General features: G+C 42.7%; 1 protein-coding gene across 1 annotated transcript in view; it reads left to right on the plus strand.

The window, feature by feature from the left end:
* Nucleotides 1–21,682, plus strand: part of LOC138642148 (contactin-associated protein-like 2) — a 313,870-nt gene that overhangs the window by 265,156 nt on the left and 27,032 nt on the right. The window lies entirely within an intron of this gene.

Raw genomic sequence — 21,682 nt, forward strand, 5'->3', positions numbered from 1 at the left:
TGGCGGGGTCCGTCCGTCTTCTTCCCCGAGCGCCGCAATGTTCCAAAATGGCGGGCGCATGCGCAGTGCGCCCGCCGAATCTGCCGGCCGGCAGATTCGTTCCAATGTGAATTTTGATCACTGTGATATAATCTATCACAGTGGTCAAAATAAAAAAACAGTAAATGACCCCCCCATTTGTCCCCCATAGATAGGGACAATAATAAAATAAAGAATTTTTTTTTTTTTCCACTAAGGTTGGAGTTAGAACTAGGGTTAGGGGTAGGGTTAGGGGTAGGGTTAGGGGTAGGGGTAGGGTTAGGGGTAGGGTTAGGGGTAGGGGTAGGGGTAGGGTTAGGGGTAGGGTTAGGGTTAGGGTTAGGGGTAGGGTTAGGGGTAGGGGTAGGGTTAGGGTTTCGATATGTGCACACGTATTCTGGTCCTCTGCGGATTTTTCCGCAGCGGATTTGATAAATCCGCAGTGCTAAACCGCTGCGGATTTATGGCAGATTTACCGCGGTTTTTCTGCGCATTTCACTGCGGTTTTACAACTGCGATTTTCTATTGGAGCAGTTGTAAAACCGCTGTGGAATCCGCAGAAAGAAGTGACATGCTGCGGAATGTAAACCGCTGCGTTTCCGTGCAGTTTTTCCGCAGCATGTGTACAGCGATTTTTGTTTCCCATAGGTTTACATTGAAATGTAAACTCATGGGAAACTGCTGCGGATCCGCAGCGTTTTCCGCAGCGTGTGCACATACCTTTAGAATTAGGCTATGTGCACACGGTGCGGATTTGGCTGCGGATCCGCAGCGGATTGGCCGCTGCGGATCCGCAGCAGTGTTCCATCAGGTTTACAGTACCATGTAAACCTATGGAAAACCAAATCCGCTGTGCCCATGGTGCGGAAAATACCGCACGAAAACGCTGCGTTGTATTTTCCGCAGCATGTCAATTCTTTGTGCGGATTCCGCAGCGTTTTACACCTATTCCTCAATAGGAATCCGCAGGTGAAATCCGCAGTAAATCCGCAGGTAAAACGCAGTGCCTTTTACCCGCGGATTTTTCAAAAATGGTGCGGAAAAATCTCACACGAATCCGCAACGTGGGTACATAGCCTTAGGGTTAGGGTTGGGTTGGAATTAGGGTTGTGGTTAGGGTTAGGGGTGTGTTGGGGTTAGGGTTGTGGTTAGGGTTACGGCTACAGTTGGGATAAGGGTTAGGGGTGTGTTGGCGTTAGAATTGAGGGGTTTCCACTGTTTAGGCACATCAGGGGGTCTCCAAACGCAACATGGCGCCACCATTGATTCCAGCCAATCTTTTATTCAAAAAGTCAAATGGTGCTCCTTCCCTTCCGAGCCCCGACGTGTGCCCAAACAGTGGTTTACCCCCACATATGGGGTATCAGTGTACTCAGGACAAACTGGGCAACAATTACTGGGGTCCAATTTCTCCTGTTACCCTTGAGAAAATAAAAAATTGCTTGCTAAAACATCATTTTTGAGGAAAGAAAAATGATTTTTTATTTTCACGGCTCTGCGTTGTAAACGTCTGTGAAGCACTTGGGGGTTCAAAGTGCTCACCACATATCTAGATAAGTTCCTTGGGGGGTCTAGTTTCCAAAATGGGGTCACTTGTGGGGGGTTTCTACTGTTTAGGCACACCAGGGGCTCTGCAAACGCAACGTGACGCCCGCAGACCATTCCATCAAAGTCTGCATTTCAAAACGTCACTACTTGACTTCCGAGCCCCGACATGTGCCCAAACAGTGGTTTACCCCCACATATGGGGTATCAGCGTACTCAGGACAAACTGGGCAACAATTACTGGGGTCCAATTTCTCCTGTTACCCTTGAGAAAATAAAAAATTGCTTGCTAAAACATCATTTTTGAGGAAAGAAAAATGATTTTTTATTTTCACGGCTCTGCGTTGTAAACGTCTGTGAAGCACTTGGGGGTTCAAAGTGCTCACCACATATCTAGATAAGTTCCTTGGGGGGGTCTAGTTTCCAAAATGGGGTCACTTGTGGGGGGTTTCTACTGTTTAGGCACACCAGGGGCTCTGCAAACGCAACGTGACGCCCGCAGACCATTCCATCAAAGTCTGCATTTCAAAAGTCACTACTTCCCTTCTGAGCCCCGACGTGTGCCCAAACAGTGGTTTACCCCCACATATGGGGTATCAGCGTACTCAGGAGAAACTGGACAACAACTTTTGGGGTCCAATTTCTCCTGTAACCCTTGGGAAAATAAAAAATTCTGGGCTAAAAAATTATTTTTGAGGAAAGAAAACGTATTTATTATTTTCACTGCTCTGTGTTATAAACTTCTGTGAAGCACTTGGGGGTTCAAAGTGCTCACCTCACATCTAGATAAGTTCCTTTCGGGGTCTAGTTTCCAAAATGGGGTCACTTGTGGGGGGTTTCTACTGTTTAGGCACACCAGGGGCTCTGCAAACGCAACGTGACGCCCGCAGACCATTCCATCAAAGTCTGCATTTCAAAAGTCACTACTTCCCTTCTGAGCCCCGACATGTGCCCAAACTGTGGTTTACCCCCACATATGGGGTATCAGCGTACTCAGGAGAAACTGTACAACAACTTTTGGGGTCAAATTTCTCCTGTTACCCTTGGGAAAATAATAAATTGCAGGCTAAAAAATCATTTTAGAGAAAATAAAATTTTTATTTTATTTTCATGGCTCTGCGTTATAAACTTCTGTGAAGCACTTGGAAGTTCAAAGTCCTCACCACACATCTAGATTAGTTCCTTTGGGGGTCTAGTTTCCAAAATGGGGTCATATGTGGGGGATCTCCAATGTTTAGGCACACAGGGGCTCTCCAAACGTGACATGGTGTCCGCTAATGATTGGAGCTAATTTTCCATTTAAAAAGCCAATTGGCGTGCCTTCCCTTCCGAGCCCTGCCGTGCGCCCAAACAGTGGTTTACCCCCACATATGGGGTATCAGCGTACTCAGGACAAACTGGACAACAACATTTGCGGTCCAATTTCTCCTATTACCCTTGGCAAAATAGGAAATTCCAGGCTAAAAATCATTTTTGAGGAAAGAAAAATTATTTTTTATTTTCATGGCTCTGCATTATAAACTTCTGTGAAGCACCTGGGGGTTTAAAGTGCTCAATATGCATCTAGATAAGTTCCTTGGGGGGTCTAGTTTCCAAAATGGGGTCACTTGTGGGGGAGCTCCAATGCATAGACACACAGGGGCTCTCCAAACGCGACATGGTGTCCGCTAACAATTGGAGCTAATTTTCCATTCAAAAAGTCAAATGGCGCGCCTTCCCTTCCGAGCCCTGCTGTGTGCCCAAACAGTGGTTTACCCCCACATATGAGGTATCGGCGTACTCGGGAGAAATTGCCCAACAAATTTTAGGATTCATTTTATCCTATTGCCCATGTGAAAATGAAAAACTGAGGCGAAAATAATTTTTTTGTGAAAAAAAAAGTACTTTTTCATTTTTACAGATCAATTTGTGAAGCACCTGAGGGTTTAAAGTGCTCAATATGCATCTAGATAAGTTCCTTGGGGGGTCTAGTTTCCAAAATGGGGTCATTTGTGGGGGAGCTCCAATGTTTAGGCACACGGGGGCTCTCCAAACACGACATGGTGTCCGCTAACGATGGAGATAATTTTTCATTCAAAAAGTCAAATGGCGCTCCTTCCCTTCCGAACCTTACCATGTGCCCAAACAGTGGTTTACCCCCACATGTGAGGTATCGGTGTACTCATGAGAAATTGCCCAACAAATTTTAGGATCCATTTTATCCTGTTGCCCATGTGAAAATGAAAAAAATTGAGGCTAAAAGAATTTTTTTGTGAAAAAAAAGTACTTTTTCATTTTTACGGATCAATTTGTGAAGCCCCCGGGGGTTCAAAGTTCTCACTATGCATCTAGATAAGTTCCTTGGGGCGTCTAGTTTCCAAAATGGGGTCACGTGTGGGGGAGCTCCAATTTTTAGGCACACGGGGGCTCTCCAAACGTGACATGGTGTCCGCTAAAGAGTGGAGCCAATTTTTCATTCAAAAAGTCAAATGGCGCTCCTTCCCTTCCAAGCCCTGCCGTGCGCCCAAACAGTGGTTTACCCCCACATATGAGGTATCAGCGTACTCAGGACAAATTGGACAACAACTTTCGTGGTTCAGTTTCTCCTTGTACCATTGGGAAAATAAAAAAAATGTTGCTAAAAGATAATTTTTGTGACTAAAAAGTTAAATGTTCATTTTTTCCTTCCATGTTGCTTCTGCTGCTGTGAAGCACCTGAAGGGTTAAAAAACTTCTTGAATGTGGTTTTGAGCACCTTGAGGGGTGCATTTTTTAGAATGGTGTCACTTTTGGGTATTTTCAGCCATATAGACCCCTCAAACTGACTTCAAATGTGAGGTGGTCCCTAAAAAAAATGGTTTTGTAAATTTCGTTGTAAAAATGAGAAATCGCTGGTCAAATTTTAACTCTTATAACTTCCTAGCAAAAAAAAATTTTGTTTCCAAAATTGTGCTGGTGTAAAGTAGACATGTGGGAAATGTTATTTATTAACTATTTTGTGTCACATAACTCTCTGGTTTAACAGAATAAAAATTCAAAATGTGAAAATTGCGAAATTTTCAAAATTTTCGCCAAATTTCCGTTTTTATCACAAATAAACGCAGAATTTATTGACCTAAATTTACCACTAACATGAAGCCCAATATGTCACGAAAAAACAATCTCAGAACCGCTAGGATCCGTTGAAGCGTTCCTGAGTTATTACCTCATAAAGGGACACTGGTCAGAATTGCAAAAAACGGCCAGGTCATTAAGGTCAAAATAGGCTGGGTCATGAAGGGGTTAAGGGTACTTAAACCACAGCCTTGCTAATTAGCGGCGCTGTGGAAAAAGTGTATAGCGCCCCCCAGAGTCAGATTTTCTCCAGGGTCTCAGCTGCCGAGGGTAGCCAAGACCCCAGAGAACATGATTTGGGTCGGTTTTTACCGTCCCCTGGGTTGCGATCGCAGGTAATTAACCATTTACCGGAAACCGCAAACAAAAAATAATCTGATGTGCCATTTAATTTTTTTGTCCTCCGATGTGATCGCACATCAGAGGACAGAGAAATATGGTCCCTGATCCCCCCAGTACCTCCCAGCGCTCCTCGGCCCTCATGTATCCACTCATGGGTGCCGCCATCTTCTTCCGGGAAGAAAATAGTGGGCGCATGGGCAGTGTGCCGGATCTGCCAGCCGGCACCTGGCAGAACTCGGGGTCTCAGCTGCTGGGGGTAGCCGAGACCCCAAAGGACATGATTGGGGTCGGTTTTTACCAACCCCTGTTTTGTGATCGCCGTTGTTAAATGTGTAACGACGACTGCAATAAAAAAGTCTGACGTGCCATTTAATTTCTCTCTCCTCTGATGTGATCGCACATCAGAGGAGACAGGAAAAGAGTTCCTGATCCCCCCTGGTATCCCTCCTTGGACCTCTGAAGTCCCCCGTGCCTCCGGCTTTTTCTTCCGGGAGAAAATGGCAGGCTAAAAATCATTTTTGTGGAAAAAAAGATTTTTCTTATTTACGGCTCAGCATCATAAATTTCTGTGATGCACTTGGGCGTTCAAAGTGATCACCACACATCTAGATAAGCTCCTTGGGGGATCTAGTTTCTAAAATGGTATCACTTGTGGGGTGTTTCTACTGTTTAGGCACATCAAGGGCTCTGCAAATGCAACATGACGCCCGCAGACCATTCCATCAAAGTCTGCATTCCAAAACATCGCTACTTCCCTTCTGAGCCCCACAGTAGTAAACAGTATATAGTTTTCTCCCACATATGGGGTATCATCGTACTCAGGACAAATTTGACAACAACTTTTGGGGTCCAATTTCTCCTGTTACCCTTGGGCGCTAAAAACTCATTTGTGTGGAAAAAGAAAGATTTTTTCACGGCTCTATGTTATAAATTATGCATTTTAAAACATCACTACTTCCTTTCTGAACCCCGATGTGTGCCCAGACAGTGGTCCCCCCATATATGGGGTGTACTCAGGACAAACTGCACAACTTTTGCTCTCCAATTTCTCCTGTTACCCTTGTGAAAACAAAAACATTGAGGGCTAAAAATTCTTTTTTGTGGAAAAAAAATATTTTTTATTTTCACGGCTCTACGTTATAAACTTCTGTGAAGCACTTGGGGGTTCAAAGTGCTCACCACAAATCTAGATAAGTTCCTTAATTGGTCTAGTTTCCAAAATGGTGTCACTTGTGGGGGTTTTCCACTGTTTAGGCACATCAGGAGCTCTCCAAATGCGAAATGGTGTCCGATCTCAATTCCAGCCAATACTGCATTGAAAAAGTCAAACTGTAGCTCCTTCTCTTCCAAGCTCTGCCGTGCGCCCAAATAGTGGTTTACTCCCACATATGGGGTATTGGCGTATCCAGGAGAAATTGCACAACACAATTTGTGGTTCATTTTCTCTTTTTACTCTTGTGAAAATAAAAAAAAATTGGTTCTGAATTAAAATGTTTGTAAAAAAAGTTAAATGTTAATTTTTTCCTTCCACATTGCCTCAGTTCCTGTGAAGCATGTAGAGGGTTAATAAATTTCTTGAATGTGGTTTTCAGCACCTTGAGGGTTGTAGATTTTAGAATGGTGTCACTTTTGGGTATTTTCTGTCATGGCCACCTCTCAATGTGACTTTAAATGTGAGATGGTCCCTAAAAAAAATGGTTTTGTAAATTTTTGTTGCAAAAATGAGAAATCGCTTGCCAACTTTTAACCCTTATAACTTCCTAACAAAAAAAATGTTGTTTCCAAAATTGTGCTGATGTATAGTAGACATATGGAAATTTTATTTATTAACTATTTTGTGTGAAATATCTCTCTGATTTAAGGGCATAAAAATTCACATTATGGAAATTGCTAAATTTTAAAAATATTCGCCATATTTCCATTTTTTTCATAAATAAACGCAAGTAATATCGAAGAAAGAGCAGTCTCAGAATCAGCGGGATCCATTGAAGCGTTCCAGAACTATAACCTCATAAAGTGACAATGCTCAGAATTGTAAAAATTGGCTTGGTCATTAAGTACCAAATTTGTTCGGTCACTAAGGGGTTATAGTGGTAAAGGTAGTTAGCCTTTTAATCTAGGTAGTCCAAAAAAAGTAAACATTCTCCCACCTGGTGATTAGTTCCCCTGCATGAATTTGTAAAATTGAGCAAGAAGGTCAGGATTTATTCTAATAAATGTGAGGTTGTTCATTTTAATTTTATTTTTATAACTGTGTTGGGAGCATGATTATGTGGCAAATAATTTTACAGGTTCTCCTCCTGCACTTGTTAGTATGACTTTCCTCTAAGACTGAACAGACCTCCAATTCATACAGAGGGGAAAAATATATTTAGTCAGCCACCAATTGTGCAAGTTCTCCCACTTAAAAAGATGAGAGAGGCCTGTAATTGACATCATTGTTAGACCACAAATATGAGAGTCACAATTGAGAAAACAAATCCAGAAAATCACCTTGTCGGATTTGGCAAGATTTATTTTTCAAATTATGGTGGAAAATAAGTATTTGGTCACCTAAAAACATGCAAGATTTCTGGCTATCACAGTCCTGTATCTTCTTCTTTAAAAGGCTCCTCTGTCCGCCACTCATTACCTGTAGTAATGAACTTATTATCAGTATAAAAGACACCCCTCCACAACCTCAAACAGTCACACTCCAAACTCCACTATGGTGAAGACCAAAGAGCTGTTGAAGGACACCAGAAACAAAATTGTAGCCCTCCACCAGGCTGGGAAGATGGAATCTGCAATAGGCAAGCAGGTAGTGTGATTAAAGGGAACCTGTCACCCCCAAAACGAAGATAAGCTAAGCCCACCGGCATCAGGGGCTTATCTACAGCATTCTGTAATGCTGTAGATAAGCCCCCAATGTATCCTGAAAGATGAGAAAAAGAGGTTAGATTATACTCACCTGGGCGGTGGTCCGGTCCGATTGGCGTCGCTGTCCGGGGCCTCCCATCTTCTTACGATGATGTACTCTTCTTGTATTCATACTGCAGGTCCGGCGCAGGAGTACTTTGTCTGCTCTGTTGAGGGCAGAGCAAAGTACTGCAGTGCGCAGGCATCGGGAAAGGTCAGAGAGACCCGATGCCTGCACACTGCAGTACTTTGCTCTGCCCTCAACAGGGCAGATAAAGTATGCCTGCGCCGGAGCCGTAGTGTGAATACAAGAAGAGGACGTCATTCTATGAAGATAGGAGGCACCGGACCGGACCTCGATGCCCATCGGACCAGACCGCCCCCCAGGTGAGTATAATCTAACCTCTTTTTTCCATCTTTTAGGATACATTGGGGGCTTATCTACAGCATTACATAATGCTGTAGATAAGCCCCTGATGCTGGTGGGCTTAGCTCATCTTTGATTTTGGGGGTGATAGGTTCCCTTTAAATCAACTGTGGGAGTAATAGCTATAACCCTAACAGGCTAATTAAGATCAGAAACCTCAAAGTCAAACTTATCTGAGCACACAAATCTCCAGGGCTGCCCAAACTTTTGGATTAGCCCATTTTCAATTTTATAATTATTAAAATGTAAAAAATGAAAATATATATATTTATTTTGCCTAAAATACAAAGGAAATGTGTCATCTTTAACTTTAGGTGCTTTAGAGATCATTTCATCTTCAACTTGCTTAACTGTTCACAATAGCAGTAATTTTTACCAGGGGTGCCCACATTTTTACATGCTACTGTTTTTAGCTTAGCTACTTTGCACCCTAGCATTTTATGTTTCATTAACCCCTTCACGACCTTGCCCTTTTCCATTTTTGCGTTCTTGTTTTTCGCTCCCCTCCTTCCAAGAGCCATAACTTTTTCATTTTTCCGTCAATATGGCCATGTGAGGGCTTGTGTTATGTGGGACAAGTTGAAATTTTCAACTACATCATTAGTTTTAGCATGTCGTGTACTAGAAAACAATAAAAAAATTCCAAGTGCAGTGAAATTGCAAAAAAAGTGCAATTCCACACTTGTTTTTTGTTTGACTTTCTTGCTAGGTTCCCTAAACGCTGAAACTGACCAGCTATTTTGATTCTCCAGGTCATTATGAGTTCATAGACACCAAACATGTCTAGGTTACGTTTATCTAAGTGGTAAAAAAAACATTCCAAACTTTGCTAACAAAAAAAAAATTGCGCAGTTTTCCAATACCCGCAGCGTCTACATTTTTTGTGATCTGGGGTCAGGTGAGGGCTTATTTTTTGCGATTCTAATTATACCATTTTGGTGCAGATACGTTCTTTTGATCGCCTGTTATTACATTTTAATGCAATGTTGCGACGACCAAAAAATCGTAATTCTGGCGTTTTGAATTTTTTTCTCGCTAGGCTGTTTAGCGATCAGGTTAATTCTTTTTTTTATTGATAGAACGGGTGATTCTGAACGCGGCGATACCAAATATGTGTAGGTTTGATTTTTTTTTCATTGTTTTATTTTGAATGGGGCAAAAGGGGGGTGATTTAAACATTTATATTTTTTTATTTTTTTCATACTTTTTAAAACTTTTTTTTACTTTTGCCATGCTTCAATAGCCTCCAACGGAGGTTAGAAGCTGGCATAGCCTGATCGGCCCTGCTACATAGCAGCGATTATCAGATCGCTCCTATGTAGCTGAATTGCAGGCTTGCTATGAGCGCCGACCACAGGGTGGCGCTCATAGCAATCCGGCATCAGCAACCATAGAGGTCTCAAGGAGACCTCTGGTTGCTATGCCGATGCATCGTTGACAACCGATCATGTGCAGGGATCGGCGATGCGCTCAGTTTCGGCCGCGCGGCCGAAAGCGCCGGTTAAATGCCGTTGTCAGCATTTCACAGTGGCATTTAACTAGTTAATAGCGGCGGGTGAATCGCAATTTCACCCGCCTCTATTGCGGGCACATGTCAGCTGTTCAAAACAGCTGACATGTCTCAGCTTTGAGGTGGGCCCACTTCAAAGCAGGGGATCCGACCTCCGCAGTAATAGTACGGCGTAGGTCGGTAAGGGGTTAAATTAGACTCTGACAGCAACACACATAGCTGCAGTCAGTGTTCTGCTCACTCCTTCTCCTCTGCTGACATAATAGTTAACATAGTACATAGTGAAATTTCCCAGCCATCAATGACACCTGTTTATATTCTGCCCCAAAGTTCCCTCACCAGAGCACCCTGAGGGTGATGAAAAATACTACATCAGAAATACTTCTTCCAGTTGATATTTTGGAAAACATGAACAGTCAACCCTTGTTCTCGGAAAACATGCCAGAAAAGATGAGTAACAGAATTGTAATGCCACCTAGGCTTTTTGAGCTTAGGTGGTGGGGACACTGTCCATGGTAGCACTCTGAGCCAGACAAACCTTTGGTGTGGAAAATGGTGGGGGGTAAGGAGAGCTAATAATTTCACACATACTGTAGAGGCATCTGTCAGTTAAATCATGGATAAAGATGAAAATGATGATGATGGTGATGATGACTCTGTGTTGTATAAAACTTGGAAGCGAAAAGTGGTGAAATAAAGTTGAGATCAGCAATGAAAGAGGTTACTGCACAGGCGACATGTGTCACAAACATCTTTGGGGCCAAATGAGCTTTTGCTGCAGTCAACTCTAGAACAGGTAAAATCAAAGAAAAAAAGTCAGACGCACAATCAGCTCCGACACAGCTGTGCTCCACCTCCAGACAGCTGAGCGTTGTATTTGCCACTACAGAATTGGGTGCTCGTAGAAAACAGAAAAAGATATCTCCAATAGTGCAATAAACAAGAAGACGAGCACTCACCATCTGTGCTATGTCATAGGAACCTCAGGTGCTCCCTGCTGTATCCTGCTTTTTTAACATGAAGCCTCAATAAAGGAAAGACTTTTTGCACAGATGGTGAGTGCTCGTCTTCTTGTTTCTAGAACAGGTAATGCTGCACATGCTGTTGATGGAGTCTCTTCAGGCCTGAAAAGTCTGGTCACAGTGATGGTGAATCGTATGTGTGGGTTTCTCGTGTGTGGGATTTCTGTGCATGTTGCTATCAGATGATTCTTTGGTACTCTGCATGCTCTGCAAGAGGAAACTAAGCCTTGGACATCTTACTGAACCAGGGATTCAAGCTTCAGGAGGCTAATTTGCATATTCCAGGTGCCTTCTGGGAGAAGCGAAGTCTCCCTAAGCTAGAAGATCGTTGGGTACAGCCGGGACCAGCTGCTTCGAAAGCATCACCAAACCAGGGATTCAAGCTTCAGGAGGCTAATTTGCATATTCCAGGTGCCTTCTGGGAGAAGCGAAGTCTCCCTAAGCTAGAAGATCGTTGGGTACAGCCGGGACCAGCTGCTTCGAAAGCATCACCAAACCGCGCGCCTTACAGCGCGCGAATTTTTGCCTGTAGGACATTATTGCAAGAGAGCTTGGCTGAGTAGATTACACAAGAAGGAAAACACACAGCAAGTCAGCAGGATCTAGGAGCAACATGGCAGATGTGACAACCTACATGGTGAGCTGCAGCATGTGCTACATGTTCACAGATCGACCAGAAGAAGAATCCAATTTCACCTGTCAGAAGTGTAGACTAGTGGCCCTTTTAGAAGAAAAGGTGCGGGGTCTGGAAGAAAGAATAGCAACTTTGAAACTCATCAAAGAGAATGAAGACTTTCTAGACAGAACAGAAGCATCTCTACTGGTCACAGAAGGTGCAAAAAGTGTCAGAGAACCTCCAAAAGCAGATGAGTGGAAGCATGTGACCAAAAGAAGCAAGAAGACCATGGAGAAATCACCAACCACACAACTGAAGAACCGATATCAAATCTTTGTAGAGGATGAAGATGGCACACCTAAGAATGAAGCAATACCAGCAAGCAAAAAAGAAAAGGGCACACAGCAACAAGTGACAGCAAAAAGTACAGCCAAGAAGCAACGAAGAGTGGTGGTGGTGGGAGACTCACTACTGAGAGGCACCGAAGCAGCCATCTGCAGACCGGACATAACTGCAAGAGAAGTATGCTGCCTTCCAGGTGCGATGATCAAGGATGTGACCGATAGGATACCAAAGCTCTTCAGCTCCAAGGACGTCCACCCATTTCTTCTGATACATGTTGGCACCAATGACACGGCAAGGAAGGACCTACCGACAATCTGCAAGGACTTTGAAGAGTTGGGGAAGAAAGTAAAGGAACTGGATGCACAGGTAGTTTTTTCTTCTATCCTTCCAGTAGACGGGCATGGCACCAGGAGATGGAACAGGATCCTTGATGCAAACAACTGGCTAAGACGATGGTGCAGACAACAAGGATTTGGATTCCTGGACCACGGTGTGAATTACTGGTATGATGGACTCCTCGCCAGAGACGGACTACACCTCAACAAACCTGGGAAACACACATTCGCCAGAAGACTCGCTACACTCATCAGGAGGGCGTTAAACTAGAAGAAGAGGGGACGGGAAGAAAAACATTAGACTCGAACAAAGACGACCCAGGAAAACATACTCAGAAGGGAGGTAAGAACATTTCTAAAACAATTCACAGTGAGGAGATTGGAACAAAACAAAATCCTCTAAACTGCATGCTCGCAAACGCCAGAAGCCTGACAAACAAGATGGAAGAACTAGAAGCAGAAATATCTACAGGTAACTTTGACATAGTGGGAATAACCGAGACATGGTTAGATGAAAGCTATGACTGGGCAGTTAACTTACAGGGTTACAGTCTGTTTAGAAAGGATCGTAAAAATCGGAGAGGAGGAGGGGTTTGTCTCTATGTAAAGTCTTGTCTAAAGTCCACTTTAAGGGAGGATATTAGCGAAGGGAATGAGGATGTCGAGTCCATATGGGTTGAAATTCATGGAGGGTAAAATGGTAACAAAATTCTCATTGGGGTCTGTTACAAACCCCCAAATATAACAGAAAGCATGGAAAGTCTACTTCTAAAGCAGATAGATGAAGCTGCAACCCATAATGAGGTCCTGGTTATGGGGGACTTTAACTACCCGGATATTAACTGGGAAACAGAAACCTGTGAAACCCATAAAGGCAACAGGTTTCTGCTAATAACCAAGAAAAATTATCTTTCACAATTGGTGCAGAATCCAACCAGAGGAGCAGCACTTTTAGACCTAATACTATCTAATAGACCTGACAGAATAACAAATCTGCAGGTGGTTGGGCATTTAGGAAATAGCGACCACAATATTGTGCAGTTTCACCTGTCTTTCACTAGGGGGACTTGTCAGGGAGTCACAAAAACATTGAACTTTAGGAAGGCAAAGTTTGAACAGCTTAGAGATGCCCTTAATCTGGTAGACTGGGACAATATCCTCAGAAATGAGAATACAGATAATAAATGGGAAATGTTTAAGAACATCCTAAATAGGCAGTCTAAGCGGTTTATACCTTGTGGGAATAAAAGGACTAGAAATAGGAAAAACCCAATGTGGCTAAACAAAGAAGTAAGACAGGCAATTAACAGTAAAAAGAAAGCATTTGCACTACTAAAGCAGGATGGCACCATTGAAGCTCTAAAAAACTATAGGGAGAAAAATACTTTATCTAAAAAACTAATTAAAGCTGCCAAAAAGGAAACAGAGAAGCACATTGCTAAGGAGAGTAAAACTAATCCCAAACTGTTCTTCAACTATATCAATAGTAAAAGAATAAAAACTGAAAATGTAGGCCCCTTAAAAAATAGTGAGGAAAGAATGGTTGTAGATGACGAGGAAAAAGCTAACATATTAAACACCTTCTTCTCCACGGTATTCATGGTGGAAAATGAAATGCTAGGTGAAATCCCAAGAAACAATGAAAACCCTATATTAAGGGTCACCAATCTAACCCAAGAAGAGGTGCGAAACCGGCTAAATAAGATTAAAATAGATAAATCTCCGGGTCCGGATGGCATACACCCACGAGTACTAAGAGAACTATGTAATGTAATAGATAAACCATTATTTCTTATTTTTAGTGACTCTATAGCGACAGGGTCTGTTCCGCAGGACTGGCGCATAGCAAATGTGGTGCCAATATTCAAAAAGGGCTCTAAAAGTGAACCTGGAAATTATAGGCCAGTAAGTCTAACCTCTATTGTTGGTAAAATATTTGAAGGGTTTCTGAGGGATGTTATTCTGGATTATCTCAATGAGAATAACTGTTTAACTCCATATCAGCATGGGTTTATGAGAAATCGCTCCTGTCAAACCAATCTAATCAGTTTTTATGAAGAGGTAAGCTATAGACTGGACCACGGTGAGTCATTGGACGTGGTATATCTCGATTTTTCCAAGCGTTTGATACCGTGCCGCACAAGAGGTTGGTACACAAAATGAGAATGCTTGGTCTGGGGGAAAATGTGTGTAAATGGGTTAGTAACTGGCTTAGTGATAGAAAGCAGAGGGTGGTTATAAATGGTATAGTCTCTAACTGGGTCGCTGTGACCAGTGGGGTACCGCAGGGGTCAGTATTGGGACCTGTTCTCTTCAACATATTCATTAATGATCTGGTAGAAGGTTTACACAGTAAAATATCGATATTTGCAGATGATACAAAACTATGTAAAGCAGTTAATACAAGAGAAGATAGTATTCTGCTACAGATGGATCTGGATAAGTTGGAAACTTGGGCTGAAAGGTGGCAGATGAGGTTTAACAATGATAAATGTAAGGTTATACACATGGGAAGAGGGAATCAATATCACCATTACACACTGAACGGGAAACCACTGGGTAAATCTGACAGGGAGAAGGACTTGGGGATCCTAGTTAATGATAAACTTACCTGGAGCAGCCAGTGCCAGGCAGCAGCTGCCAAGGCAAACAGGATCATGGGGTGCATTAAAAGAGGTCTGGATACACATGATGAGAGCATTATACTGCCTCTGTACAAATCCCTAGTTAGACCGCACATGGAGTACTGTGTCCAGTTTTGGGCACCGGTGCTCAGGAAGGATATAATGGAACTAGAGAGAGTACAAAGGAGGGCAACAAAATTAATAAAGGGGATGGGAGAACTACAATACCCAGATAGATTAGCGAAATTAGGATTATTTAGTCTAGAAAAAAGACGACTGAGGGGCGATCTAATAACCATGTATAAGTATATAAGGGGACAATACAAATATCTCGCTGAGGATCTGTTTATACCAAGGAAGGTGACGGGCACAAGGGGGCATTCTTTGCGTCTGGAGGAGAGAAGGTTTTTCCACCAACATAGAAGAGGATTCTTTACTGTTAGGGCAGTGAGAATCTGGAATTGCTTGCCTGAGGAGGTGGTGATGGCGAACTCAGTCGAGGGGTTCAAGAGAGGCCTGGATGTCTTCCTGGAGCAGAACAATATTGTATCATACAATTATTAGGTTCTGTAGAAGGACGTAGATCTGGGTATTTATTATGATGAAATATAGGCTGAACTGGATGGACAAATGTCTTTTTTCGGCCTTACTAACTATGTTACTATGTATGTTACTATGTTACTATGTTACTTATGGATTAGGAACTATGGCTGTCCTTCAGCACATAAAAAACATCATCTGCTCATTTGGCAAAGTCAAGCTGAGCAGCAGTCATAGCAAATCTCAAGTTGTCTTCCCCTGCCTTATGCCATGATAGTTTTTTTGTAAGCTAATGCGTACTCTTGGGCAGCACCTGTTCAATGTCATCATCACCATCCTCCCCATTGTCATCCTCATCCACTTGTCATATTCCAAGCTTTCCTCCTTCTTCTTTATCAAAATGGCAAATTTCCTTTGTGGATTGTGTGTCAAGGAAACAACCGCTCCCAGTCATCCACTGGTTTGCTACCTTAGCTATCATTTTGTCAAGTTGCTGGTGAAGCAGTCACTGCCTTACCAGCATGTGGATTCTGGCACCATTCAAGAAATGATGACATGAGCGCAGCCTTGCTGGAAGATATCTAACCACCATTATTTTTTAAGAAAAGGGGTGCCAACATTCTGTTTCCACATCCAGGAAACCATTAGTCAATCTCTGGACTTATCATTAAGCGCCAAAGTGCACTGCACTATAGATACCTGGAGCAGCAACTATGACCAGGGCAGATCATGAGTTCCATAGCTCAATGGGTGAATGTTTTTATCAGCAGCAATGCACCACCGCATCTGGGGCTAGTGGTGAGGCATCCCCTTCTACACCTCCTTCGCATGCTGTTCAGCTGACATGACCTCATCCCAAACAAGCAAAGAGAATATCATTGATTTCACACACTGCTCTTATTTTTTCACTCATCTAAAGCAAAGTGCTGCCATGTAGTTTTACCGCTTGAAAGAGAGAAAAGTCGCACTGTGGAATTGTTGCTGCTGTGCATTAAGAGGCAAGTCTCCCACTGGATAACTCCCCATGAAATGCAAATTGGAATTGTTATGAGGAACAATGCTTGGAATATTGAGGCTGCACTACGGTGATGCAAAGTAGCTCAATCTCCATGCATAGCTAATATCTTGAATGCAATAGTAATTTAACAATTTATTTTCCAAATATACACACCTATGTGTGGTGGTTATGGCCAGAAAAGTGTCAGCTAATTTCAATAAGTATTGCATTGCAAACACTAAAAAAAAAAGGGTGAAAGGACACAACCTGGTTTGTGACCTCACAGGAATTTGATGCTGTATAAGTTGCTATGTATATGTGAACAGCGTACAGTGGTGACAGACTATATCATGCAGCAGCCAAACTGCAGTGTGAGTTATTCTGAGCTCTGACAATGACAGCTAATGGGGAATGCATGTCACTTACTTTAACCCTTTGTGGAGGTAAGAAAATTTGTCTGTAGTAACACATGGTAAATCAGCTATGTAATCTCGCTAATATTTTTACAAGAAAAAAACACTCAACAGCAGGTAAGAGGGGATGGATGAAGAACACCAGATTTCTCCTGTTCAACACCATCCTGTGTCTGTTGGGGGACCTCAAGGTCCATGTTAAATGCTGCAGGATTTGGAGGAGTAAGAGCAAGAGCAGAAGCAAGCGAACTGGAAGAACACATAAACTTGGTGCAGGCAGGGCACAAAATAGACAGAGCAAAAATGATTTTGATTAAGATACTGAGGTAGACAGCAACCATTGCAGGTGGGTTAAAACAAATAAAAAATTGGACCCTCAGTTGTGTTGGCAGACATGGCAAGCTGTATGCTTGAATGCTCAAGAGAGAATATGCATATTTTTAGCATGAAGCAAATTGATCACTATTATATAGCTACGATTTTAGACTCTCGCTGTAAAAGCAAAGAGTCATAAATGTTTCCAGCTTCAGAATTGGAGTTGAAATTGGATTACTTCCAGAATGCAATCTTTCACCTTTTCTGCAAATCTTTTGCCAAGCAACTGCCTTCCAACTACTTGACTGACCAACAGACTCCCCTGGGATCCACTTACATGTAACAATCCCCCATCTCTACATTAGGGCTGCAAAAAGTAGATGAAGTAGCAGCAGCAACAACTGCAATATATTTGATATGATGGATCAGACATTTTTTCCACAATTGTGACAACTTGGTGCACTTTGGCAAACATAGGCTACGTTCAGACTAGCGTTGTGCACCGCTGTATCGGCGATGCGACGCACAACGCACCGAAAAACGCGGCAAAACGCACGCAAAAACGCTGCGTTTTGCGACGCATGCGTCGTTTTTTGCCAAAAATCGGACGCAAGAAAAATGCAACTTGTTGCGTTTTCTTGGTCCGACGCTTGCGGCAAAAAAGACGCATTTGTCGCAAAACGCAACAAGCAAAAACGCATGCGTCCCCCATGTTAAACATAGGGGCGCATGACGCGTGCGTCGCTGCTGCGTCGCCCGACGCGGCGCCGACACACACTAGCACAACGCTAGTGTGAACGTACCCATAGATGAACAGCTAGGTGCAGTTGTACCTAGTCTGATATCAACCAATGATGATACAATACATGGTGCATATACAGTGTTACAAAGTAATAATATTTATCATTTATCCAATAATAGGATGCGTATATATACAGCGTGGGCCACCTATATAAAATGGGAATGGTTGGTGATATCAACTTCCTGTTTGTGGCACATTAGTGTATGGGAGGGGGAAATCTTTTCAAGATGGTTGGTGACCATGGCGGCCATTTTGAAGTTGGCCATTTTGGATGCAACTTTACTTTTTCCAATGGGAAGAGGGTCATGTGACACATCACACTTAATGAGAATTTCACAAGAAAAACAATGGTGTGCTTGTTTTTAACGTAACTTTATTTTTTCATGAGTAATTTACAAGCTTCTCTTTGTTTACAGCCATTGACATGTTGCAGAATTTGCAGAATGGGCAAAAGAAAAATTGGAACAGGACCCTCAGTTTACACAGAACATTATGTTCAGTGATGAGGCAAACATTTTGGGGTGGGCCATTTATATGGATACACCTAAATCAAATGAGAATGGTGACAGTTTTCTTGCGTAGGGTGTTTTGCATTGAAATCTGCTGCAATGACCTGGTCACTGCTTTCACCAGACATCAACACAATTTCTATCCGCTTCTCATGTGTTAACCTCTGTGACATGTAAAATCCAAAATAGCCAACTTTAAAATGGCTGCCATGGTCACCATCCATCTTGAAAAGTTTTCCCCCTCCCATATACTAATGTGCCACAAACAGGAAGTTGATATCTCAAACCATTCCCATTTTATTTAGGTGTATCCATATACATGGCCCACCCTGTATAAACTGCCTTGTGCATTAATAGTATATGAGCGGTATCATGTGTTTCATTAAAGGTTTACTCACCCATCTCTAATCATAAGATGCATTGTATATATAAAGCACCGAAATCGGTGTCTGGAAACATGTAACTGCGCATGTCCATTCACGTCATAATCAAACAGCCAATCCAGGTTCTTGGAGCTCCAGGAAGACTTTGCTCAAGCACGATATACATACTAAGTGTGCAGTTGCCATCTTTGTTCAGGAAAAACATTCCTACTTGCTGTCTTGCGACATTCTATCCACACTCAAGGGAATAATATGGTACTGTGAGCCATTGTCGTAAGGGGATGATGCCCATAACCTGACTGATACATCAGTATTTCACTTAGGTATAAGAGAAAGTGTAGAAAACCTGTATATTTACAACCACCACGCCAAGGGCCCCGCAATACATCACCATAAGGGATAACTACAGAAGCCGAAGGAGCTCGATATAAAGCCTTATAAGTCCTTATTCAGACAAGCATTCCATCAGCACCACTAGAGGGTAAGCAATAACAGGATTTATATTTTATTTATTAATATCCCATTGCTTAGGAACCTTGGCTCTATTGTCCCATTCTCAAGGATGCTCATAATGTGGTAGTTGGCTAGAAGATTATGACAAAACAAATTATAATGAAAAGGTTTTAGTGAAAAATCTATTTTTTATAAAGAAAATATGCAATATACATGGATGAGTCTGTCTCCTCTTATGTATTCGTGCTGCATAATGCTGATCTGCGAAAGATAAAAAGATATTATAATCTCATAAAACATTCTAGGATTTCCCACATATAGAATAAATAAGTCCTAAATATACCGCTGAAGTACATTGAAAGAATCCAGGTAAATTGGGCAAATTACTAATATTGAGCTGATTTTAAATTCTAGATTAAGACAATTTGGCTTCAGGATGTTGAGTCTATATATCCACTCAAGTTCTTTTAGCTTCAGGAAATGAATTATGTCTCCTCCTGTTAGGGCTGGCGGAACGCACCAAATAATATAAAGGTAAAAATATGGTGCGTTTGCAGCCCGGAGTCCACCGTGCAGAGATGTTACCTGCTTCCTGGTAATGGCGGACGCTATATGGCGGTATAATAGATGAACACACATGGGTTACCGTCACCCGGTGTGTGCAGAGGCAGACTCTGTTAATTCACAGAACCACACTACTGCAGAGTATAAATGCCGTAGACTGTTAAAGCTCACAGAGCTTGGCAAGGTGGGCACTATTGTACAGTCATAGGACTCTGCCACAAGGACACAGGGTTAGAGTCCCTCTAGACCAACTAGTGCTCGGCGCCACAACAGCGGTGCCAGGGAGAAACTACGCTAATAGATTTAGTGCACTTAGTGCATGAAGCGCCACTCTGGTGGACGCCACTAACCACCCTGACTAGGGCCTGGAAAGTGCACTAATTGCACACGGCACCGCACTGGCAGTCGCTGCTAATTTGTTGCAGCATATTCGTGCCCCAAAAAACATACAAAAACGAAACCAAAATGGATTTTGCTGGGAAATATGTTAATGACAGGTACATCCTTTCCAGGTAATGACTTGTATATAAGGCAAAATAAATAACCCCAGACCAAAATGTTCCTCCACCACTTGAGATATGTTCACACACAGCATTTTTGATGCGTTTTTCAACTTTAACATTGCTTTCAACCAATACAAATGCATTCACTCGGAAATGTCATTGTACCATTTAACAACCCTAGCTGGCCATGTGTTGTGTGACACATAAGGAGACACATCTTGTTTCATTCATAAAGGAGGGACTCTTAAAGTCACAAATCCTATTTTTAGAGGGGCATCAGGCAGCATTAATATTCTTAAAGGGCCATTATTAAACAGTGGGTCTCCTATGCTGTTATTGCCTATTCAGTGAGGTACAGGAGGGCTTCCTAAAAAAATGTTGCATTGAATGCAAGGCCTGCCCTGCTATCAAGTCATATGCACCCCAAGAATCCTTTGAACTCAGGTACTGGACGGCCACAGAAAAATTCACTTCACATTATTCAGTTGGTCCTGCCATACTGTTTTCTTATGTATTAACAGCAAGGCCTGCCCTGCTGCCAAGTAATATGCACCACAACAAGCCTTTGAACCCAGGTACTGGATGGCCACAGGAAAATCCACTTCACATTAGTCATTTTGTAATCCAATACTGTTTTCTTATCTATTGACTGCAAGGCCTGCCGTGCTACCAAGTCATTTGCACCCCAATAAGCCTTTGAACCAGGTACTGGATGGCGACAGGAAAACTGACTTCACATTCTTCAGTTGGTCCTACCATACTGTTTTGTTATGCATTACCTGCAAGACCTGCCCTGCTATCAAGTCGTATGCACCCCAATAAGCCTTTGAACCCAGGTACTGGATGGCACAGGAAAACCCACTTCACATTATTCAGTTGGTCCTGCCATACTGTTTTCTTAGGTATTAACAGACAGGCCTGCCCTGCTACCAAGTCTTATGCGCCCCAATAAGCCTTTGAACCCAGGTACTGGATAGCCACAGGAAAATCCACTTCACATTAGTCATTTTGTAATCCCATACTGTTTTCTTATGTATTGACTGCAAGGCCTGCCTTGCTACCAAATCATATGCACCCCAATAAGGCTTTGAACCCAGGTGCTGGATGGCACAGGAAAACCCACTTTACATTATTCCATTGGTCCTGCCATACTGTTTCCTTATGCATTGAATGCAAGGGCCACCTTGACCCAAATTTGCACGCAACTCAATCCCCCCGTGGAAGAAACATGGAGGAGGACCTCATAAAAAAACGGTCCCATTACAAAGAAGCGGGTCTCCTAGACTCGTAATGCCCATACATTAAATGCATGAGCTGACAAACATTCTCCCATGGGGGGTACATTTTTTTAAAATATTTTATGGGCATCATAGACACCATTGCAAAAAAATTGAATGGCTGTAGCAGAAAGGAACACGCACACCCTGG

Source organism: Ranitomeya imitator, chromosome 6 (genome assembly GCF_032444005.1).
Source record: "Ranitomeya imitator isolate aRanImi1 chromosome 6, aRanImi1.pri, whole genome shotgun sequence".
NCBI classification, from domain to species: domain Eukaryota; kingdom Metazoa; phylum Chordata; class Amphibia; order Anura; family Dendrobatidae; genus Ranitomeya; species Ranitomeya imitator.